General features: G+C 39.4%; 1 pseudogene; it reads left to right on the plus strand.

The window, feature by feature from the left end:
* Nucleotides 1–3,464: 3,464 nt before the first annotated feature.
* On the plus strand, nucleotides 3,465–7,700 carry LOC124030459 (annotated as a pseudogene).
* The last annotated feature ends 1,706 nt before the right edge of the window (nucleotides 7,701–9,406 follow it).

Genomic DNA, 9,406 nt, shown 5'->3' on the forward strand with positions numbered 1-9,406 from the left:
AGCCTAGGCAACTTGTTTGCCCATTCTAACGTTCAATCCAACAGTAACTGAAAATCAAAGTATTGAGTTGCTCTCTCAGTGGGTCGATCCATTGTTGATGTTTGTCGAGTTTCAAGGTGTGTTTTACTAGCTATCAGGTCTTAATGTTTGTCTTTTTGAATGTCTGCCTGCCTTCATATAGCCAAGCCACGACCACGTGACTCACTGTCTATAGGAGAGAACCATTTTTTTTTGTGAACGGGATGGTGTACCTAATAAACTAGCAACTGGCAATGGTACTAGATATAATGCCCCTTTAATGAGATGGTACTAGATATAGTGTGTGTGGCCCTTTAATGAGATGGTACTAGATATAGTGTGTGTGGCCCTTTAATGAGATGGTACTAGATATAGTGTGTGGCCTTTAATGAGATGGTACTAGATATAGTGTGTGTGGCCCTTTAATGAGATGGTACTAGATATAGTGTGTGGGCCCTTTAATGAGATGGTACTAGATATAGTGTGTGTGGCCCTTTAATGAGATGGTACTAGATATAGTGTGTGTGGCCCTTTAATGAGATGGTACTAGATATAGTGTGTGTGGCCCTTTAATGAGATGGTACTAGATATAGTGTGTGTGGCCCTTTAATGAGATGGTACTAGATATAGTGTGTGTGGCCCTTTAATGAGATGGTACTAGATATAGTGTGTGTGGCCCCTTTAATGAGATGGTACTAGATATAGTGTGTGTGGCCCTTTAATGAGATGGTACTAGATATAGTGTGTGGCCCTTTAATGAGATGGTACTAGATATAGTGTGTGTGGCCCTTTAATGAGATGGTACTAGATATAGTGTGTGTGGCCCTTTAATGAGATGGTACTAGATATAGTGTGTGTGGCCCTTTAATGAGATGGTACTAGATATAGTGTGTGTGGCCCTTTAATGAGATGGTACTAGATATAGTGTGTGTGGCCTTAATGAGATGGTACTAGATATAGTGTGTTCTTTTAATGAGATGGTACTAGATATAGTGTGTGTGGCCCTTTAATGAGATGGTACTAGATATAGTGTGTGTGGTTTGTTGAGATGGTACTAGATATAGTATGTGTGGCCCTTTAATGAGATGGTACTAGATATAGTGTGTGTGGCCCTTTAATGAGATGGTACTAGATATAGTGTGTGGCCCTTTAATGAGATGGTACTAGATATAGTGTGTGGCCCTTTAATGAGATGGTACTAGATATAGTGTGTGTGGCCCTTTAATGAGATGGTACTAGATATAGTGTGTGTGGCCCTTTAATGAGATGGTACTAGATATAGTGTGTGTGGCCCTTTAATGAGATGGTACTAGATATAGTGTGTGTGGCCCTTTAATGAGATGGTACTAGATATAGTGTGTGTGGCAGGCACCTGGCTGTCACAGGAACGTGTCAACCATGTTTATTACCACTGGCCGCCAGTCAGCTGGAAATGACTTCCCACAAGTGACAGTTTACTGACAGTATTGCAAGTGTTTTATAGGGGGCTGCACTCTCAACTTTCCGTTTACTTTATTGGGGAAGGAAAGGGTTGTTCTGTTAGCTGAAACGTTACAGTTTGACAGTATTGAACTGTTATCTGCACCAAAACACTTTATAAGAATGTTTAGGGTGACTACTACTGTATTAATACTATAAACTACTACTGTATTAATACTATAAACTACTACTGTATTAATACTATAAACTACTACTGTATTAATACCATAAACTACTACTGTATTAATACCATAAACTACTACTGTATTAATACCATAAACTACTACTGTATTAATACTATAAACTTACTGTATTAATACTATAAACTACTACTGTATTAATACTATAAACTACTACTGTATTAATACCATAAACTACTACTGTATTAATACCATAAACTACTACTGTATTAATACTATAAACTACTACTGTATTAATACCATAAACTACTACTGTATTAATACTATAAACTACTACTGTATTAATACTATAAACTACTACTGTATTAATACCATAAACTACTACTGTATTAATACTATAAACTACTACTGTATTAATACTATAAACTACTACTGTATTAATACCATAAACTACTACTGTATTAATACCATAAACTACTACTGTATTAATACTATAAACTACTACTGTATTAATACCATAAACTACTACTGTATTAATACCATAAACTACTACTGTATTAATACCATAAACTACTACTGTATTAATACCATAAACTACTACTGTATTAATACCATAAACTACTACTGTATTAATACTATAAACTACTACTGTATTAATACCATAAACTACTACTGTATTAATACTATAAACTACTACTGTATTAATACCATAAACTACTACTGTATTAATACCATAAACTACTACTGTATTAATACTATAAACTACTACTGTATTAATACTATAAACTACCATAAACTACTACTGTATTAATACCATAAACTACTACTGTATTAATACTATAAACTACTACTGTATTAATACCATAAACTACTACTGTATTAATACCATAAACTACTACTGTATTAATACCTGTATTAATACATAAACTACTACTGTATTAATACTATATTAACTACTACTGTATTAATACTATAAACTACTACTGTATTAATACTATAAACTACTACTGTATTAATACATAAACTACTACTGTATTAATACCATAAACTACTACTGTATTAATACTATAAACTACTACTGTATTAATACTATAAACTACTACTGTATTAATACCATAAACTACTACTGTATTAATACCATAAACTACTACTGTATTAATACCATAAACTACTACTGTATTAATACTATAAACTACTACTGTATTAATACCATAAACTACTACTGTATTAATACCATAAACTACTACTGTATTAATACTATAAACTACTACTGTATTAATACCATAACTACTGTATTAATACTATAAACTACTACTGTATTAATACTATAAACTACTACTGTATTAATACCATAAACTACTACTGTATTAATACCATAAACTACTACTGTATTAATACCATAAACTACTACTGTATTAATACCATAAACTACTACTGTATTAATACCATAAACTACTACTGTATTAATACTATAAACTACTACTGTATTAATACCATAAACTACTACTGTATTAATACCATAAACTACTACTGTATTAATACCATAACTACTGTATTAATACCATAAACTACTACTGTATTAATACCATAAACTACTACTGTATTAATACCATAAACTACTACTGTATTAATACCATAAACTACTACTGTATTAATACCATAAACTACTACATGTATTAATGTCATAAACTACTACATGTATTAATACCATAAACTACTACTGTATTAATACCATAAACTACTACATGTATTAATGTCATTAGATGAAAAGTAGGTTTCTGTTTGGTATTATATTTCAGTAATCAGTTGTCTGTATTTCTTCCGTAGTGGAAAACCTAGGTCTGGTTCCCCTGGGAGAGGACACTGGGACTGCAGACGTTCTCTCGCGCCTCATCCTTGAACGTACGACAGTCATTTACCTTTTTAAACGCAACTACCCTGAACTAAAATATTTGTTTACATCCCGTTAGTGAACATTTCTCCGTTGCCACGATAACCCAGTTTTGTCACACGGCACAATACCACAGATGTCTCAAGTTTTGAGGGAGAGTTCAATTGGCATACTGACTGCAGGAATGTCCACCAGAGCTGTTGCCAGATAATTGAATGTTAATTTCTCTACCATAAGCCGCCTCCAGTGTTATTTTGGAGAATTTGGCAGTACGTCCAACCGGCCTCACAAGCTCATCTGCATGCTCGTTGTCCTCACCGGGGTCTTGTCCTGACTGCAGTTTGGCGTCGTAATCGACTTCAGTGGGAAAATGCTCACATTCGATAGCCACTGGCACGCTGGAGAAGTGTTCTCTTCGCGGATGAATCCTGGTTTCAACTGTACCGGGCAGATGGCAGACAGCGTTGTGTGAGCGAGCAGTTTGCTGATGTCAACTTTGTGGACAGAGTGCCCCATGGTGGCGTTGGGGTGACGGTACGGGCAGGCATAAACTACGGACACAATTGCATTTTATCAATTGCAATTTGAATACACAGAGATACTGTGACGAGATCCTGAGGCCCATTGTTGTGCCATTGGTCCGCCGCCATCACATGATAATATACAGCTCCATATCGCAACTCGCCAGACATGACACCCACTGAGCATGTTTGGGATGCTCTGGATCGTTGTGTACGACGCCGTGGTTCCAGTTCCCACAAATATCCAGCAACTTCTCACAGCCATTGAAGAGGAGTGGGACAACGACATTCCACAGGCCACAATCAACAGCCTGATCAACTCAATGCGACGCAGATGTGTTGCACTGCATGAGGCAAATGGTGGTCGACACCAGATACTGACTGGTTTTCTGATCCACACCCCTACCTTTTTGTTTAAGGTATCTGTGACCAACAGATGCATATCTATATTCCCAGTCATGTGAAATCATTACATTTACATTTAAGTCATTTAGCAGACGCTCTTATCCAGAGCTACTTACAAATTGGTGCATTCACCTTATGACATCCAGTGGAACAGTCACAAATCCATAAATGAATGTATTTAATATGAACTGTTTTCGTTATATGAACTGTAACTCAGCAAAATCTTTGAAAATGTTTCATGTTGTGTTTTATATTGAGCTAGCTAACTAGACCTACCTTCTGGCTTGATATAGGAGAGGATGCCAATATATTACCTCTTCTCTAACTAGACCTACATTCTGGCTTGATATAGGAGAGGATGCCAATATATTACCTCTTCTCTAACTAGACCTACATTCTGTCTTGATATAGGAGAGGATGCCAATATATTACCTCTTCTCTAACTAGACCGTACATTCTGATATAGGAGAGGATGCCAATATATTACCTCTTCTCTAACTAGACCTACATTCTGGCTTGATATAGGAGAGGATGCCAATATATTACCTCTTCTCTAACTAGACCTACATTCTGATATAGGAGAGGATGCCAATATATTACCTCTTGAGGGAAAGACCTACATTCTGATATAGGAAGGATGCCAATATATTACCTTTTTTAGACCTACATTCTGATAGAATAGGATGTAATATTTACCTCTTATCTAACTAGACCTACTTCTGGCTTGATATAGGAGAGGATGCCAATAATTAGTTCCTCTAGACGCTACATTCTGGTTTATCAGAGAGGATGCCAATATATTACCTCTTCTCTAACCTAGACCTACATTCTGGCTTGATATAGGAGAGGATGCCAATATATTACCTCTTCTCTAACTAGACCTACATTCTGATATAGAGAGGATTTTAATATTTACCTCTTCTCTAACTAGACCTACATTCTGATATAGGAGAGGATCCCGGACTTTCCTCTTCTCTAACTAGACCTACATTCTGATATAGGAGAGGATTTTAATTATTACCTCTTCTCTAACTAGACCTACCTTCTGGCTTTTAGGAAGGATGCCAATTTTACCTCTTCTCTAACTAGGACCTACATTCTGGCTTGATATAGGAGGGATGCCAATATATTACCTCTTCGGCTAACGACCTACATTCTGGCTTGATATAGGAAGGATGCCAATATATTACCTCTTCTCTAACTAGACCTACATTCTGGCTTGATATAGGAGAGGATGCCAATATATTACCTCTTCTCACTAGGACCTACATTCCTAGGAGAGGATGCCAATATATTACCTCTAACCACTAGGCTACCTTCTGGCTTGATATAGGAGAGGACCAATATATTACCCTGCTCGCCTAGACCTACATTCTGGCTTGATATAGGAGAGGATGCCAATATATTACCTCTTCTCTAACTAGACCTACATTCTGATATAGGAGAGGATGCCAATATATTACTCTAACCACTAGGCTACCCTAGGAGAGGCCGCCTATTACTCTAACCACTAGGCTACCTTCTGGCTTGCCTATAGGACTCTAACCAATATATTACCCTTCTTTTCCCCTGTGGTTCCATTAGAAGTTTTACCACTTTGAGGAAAACCGGTGTTCCCTCTATAACTCTAACCACTAGGCTACCCTGTATTATTTACACACTCTAACCATTAGGCTACTTTTGTTTTTGTTCTACAGTTCCTCTAACCACTGAGGCTACCCAGCAGCTCAACACTCTAACCACTGGAGAAGAACCTGAGCAACCATTTTAACAGCAGGTACAGGAAGCTATCCACTAAGTCCCGGCCTCCTCCACTCAAACCACAGGCTACCCTGTTTATTTTATTTATTTTACCTTTATTTAACTAGGCAAGTCAGTTTTAAGAACCCTGCCTATTTTCAATTACACTCTAACCACTAGGCTACCCTGCCACCAGATTTCTACACTCTAACCACTAGGCTACCCTACCACCTCTACAGTCCAACGCTCTAACCACTAAGCTACCCTGCCACCTCTACACTCTAACCACTAGGCTACCCTGCCTCCTCTACACTCTAACCACTAGGCTACCCTGCCCCTCTACACTCTAACCACTAGGCTACCCTGCCGCCTCTACACTCTAACCACTAGGCTACCCTGCTGCCTCTACACTCCTAACCACTAGGCTACCCTGCCACCTCTACACTCTAACCACTAGGCTACCCTGCCGCCTCTACACTCTAACCACTAGGCTACCCTGCCACCTCTACACTCTAACCACTAGGCTACCCTGCCGCCCTACACTCTAACCACTAGGCTACCCTACCACCTCTACACTCTAACCACTAGGCTACCCTGCCGCCTCTACACTCTAACCACTAGGCTACCCTGCCGCCTCTACACTCTAACCACTAGGCTACCCTACCACCTCTACACTCTAACCACTAGGCTACCCTGCCGCCTCTACACTCTAACCACTAGGCTACCCTGCCGCCTCTACACTCTAACCACTAGGCTACCCTGCCACCTCTACACTCTAACCACTAGGCTACCCTGCCACCTCTACACTCTAACCACTAGGCTACCCTGCCACCTCTACACTCTAACCACTAGACTACCCTGCCACCTCTACACACTAACCACTAGGCTACCCTGCCTCCTCTACACTCTAACCACTAGGCTACCCTGCCTCCTCTACACTCTAACCACTAGGCTACCCTACCGCCTCTACACTCTAACCACTAGGCTACCCTGCCTCCTCTACACTAACCACTAGGCTACCCTACCACCTCTACACTCTAACCACTAGGCTACCCTACCACCTCTACACTCTAACCACTAGCCTACCCTGCCTCCCCATCACCTGTTGTGTTGTTGTTATCGATCAGAAACATTCATACACTAATCGTCATGGTTTGGGCTCCGCCCACACGCAGGGTGTTCCAGACTGCATTGCTTTCTTCAGCCCGTCGGGAGTCAGGTTCAGTTTGGAAACGGTGAGGAGACTGTCAGGTGAACAACTCGTGCAGATAAAGGTGAGAACGTTTTCCGATGTGACTGTGGATATCTTCATTGAGCTTGTGGATACTGCCAATACAATTGAACTTTAAAATGTTGTGTTGTTTGGTCTTCCAGTTTGGTGCCATAGGACCCACCACAGCGGAGGCCATGGCGGCAGAGGGGCTCTCGGTCAGCTGCTCAGCAGACAAACCTACAGCTGAGCACCTCGCCGCAGGGATAGCAAAGGCTTTACAGTGACAGACTTGACGAGACGGACCCGCAAACCAACCCGAAAAACTTGATCCGTCCCCCATCACGTTCTCATTCAGTCTCTGTGAAAAAAAGGATTGTGGTATTGCATTGTTTGTGATTTATTTATCTCTGTGAAGTATTTTCTATTAGTTGTGGGGTTTATGTGCTATTTGATCGCGGATAACCATCTGTATATTTATTATATTGTCATGTGTTGTTGTGCACCTGCACCACAGAGATATTGTAAGGATTTATGCCTATTTGTTGACACTGAATGTATCAAATCATGCTCTTATAAACTTGTGAATACACTGAGCTGATAGAAGTATTGTTTTGACGGTAAAAACATTGAGACAATTATTTTATTGTGCCACACTAGGCAGGTAGCCTAGTGGTTAGTGTCGAATCCCCGGAAAGCTGTCAAGGTGAATGACTTAAATGTAAATGTAAATGTGAAAATCTGTCCTTCTGCCCCTGAACAAGGCAGTTAACTCCACTGTTCCCAGGTAGGCCTTCATTATATATAATCATTTATTCTGACTTGCCTAGTTAAATAAAGGTTAAATAAATAAATAAAATATATATTTAAAAAAAAAAAAAAAAAAAAAAAATGAGCATACTTTGAGAATTGAAAAAGATTAATTTAATTATAAAAAATGAAATAGTGAACATTGAGAATTGAACAAGATTAATTTAATTATAAAAAATTAAATAGTGAACAATTAGTGCACAGCTATAACAATATGTTGAAATGGTGATTTATTGATTTTTATTTATGGCCGTTTTAAAACAAAACGGAATAAATCCAGCTGAGGGGGGAGAGACGCGCGCTATGCGTTCCAAACAGGTGTGTTCCTTCCTGGGGGGAGTCGCGTGGCTGTTTTCCCGCCCTTTACTGTCCGGGATGAAAAGCCAACCGTTAAGACCGCTCCGTATCCATTAGTAACCAGTATCCATTAGTAACCAGGGAAGCGTTAGTCACACCTTTGGCCGACATTTTAATTTAGCAGCCGCTTTATTTAGAGGTGTTTGTTTACCTTTCGGCAGCCGAGTGCGCATTGCGAGTCATAGGCCATCTCTATAGGTCTACTTTATTGAAGTGTCGATACTCTGTAAAACTTCAAAGTGTGTCACGTTTTAAAGGGCGTGACTTTGGAAAAAGAGCCTTTTACATTTTGGTTGAGGACTTCAGTGGGTCATTATCTCTCTCTCTTCCCCTCGTCAAAACTGACCCGTGTCAAAGACACACCGCAACAAACCACGATGCTGATTTTACTCCAGCTGATAAATGTATTGTTGTTGACCAGCATTGGCTCCACTGATGCAGAGAAACTCTTCCACAGTCGGGACTATTCCGACCTACAGATCCCCTCCTCTCACCAGGCGGAGCCTCATAACAGACCAGGATACTGCAGAGGTAAACACTTTTATTTTCTCTCTCTCCAAGTAATCACTATTTTAATTAGGGTGCAAATGTTCAGCTATTCATATATATGTCTGCAGATTATACTGTATGGCAGATTATACTGTCTGGCAGATTATACTTGTCTGGCAGATTATATACTGTCTGACAGATTATACTGTCTGGGCAGATTATACTGTCTGGCAGATTATACTGTCTGGCAGATTATACTGTCTGCAGATTATACTGACTGGCAGATTATACTGTCTGGCAGATTATACTGACTGCTGTCTGGCAGATTATACTGTCTGGCAGATTA

Source organism: Oncorhynchus gorbuscha, unplaced genomic scaffold, assembly GCF_021184085.1.
Source record: "Oncorhynchus gorbuscha isolate QuinsamMale2020 ecotype Even-year unplaced genomic scaffold, OgorEven_v1.0 Un_scaffold_11757, whole genome shotgun sequence".
NCBI classification, from domain to species: Eukaryota; Metazoa; Chordata; class Actinopteri; order Salmoniformes; family Salmonidae; genus Oncorhynchus; species Oncorhynchus gorbuscha.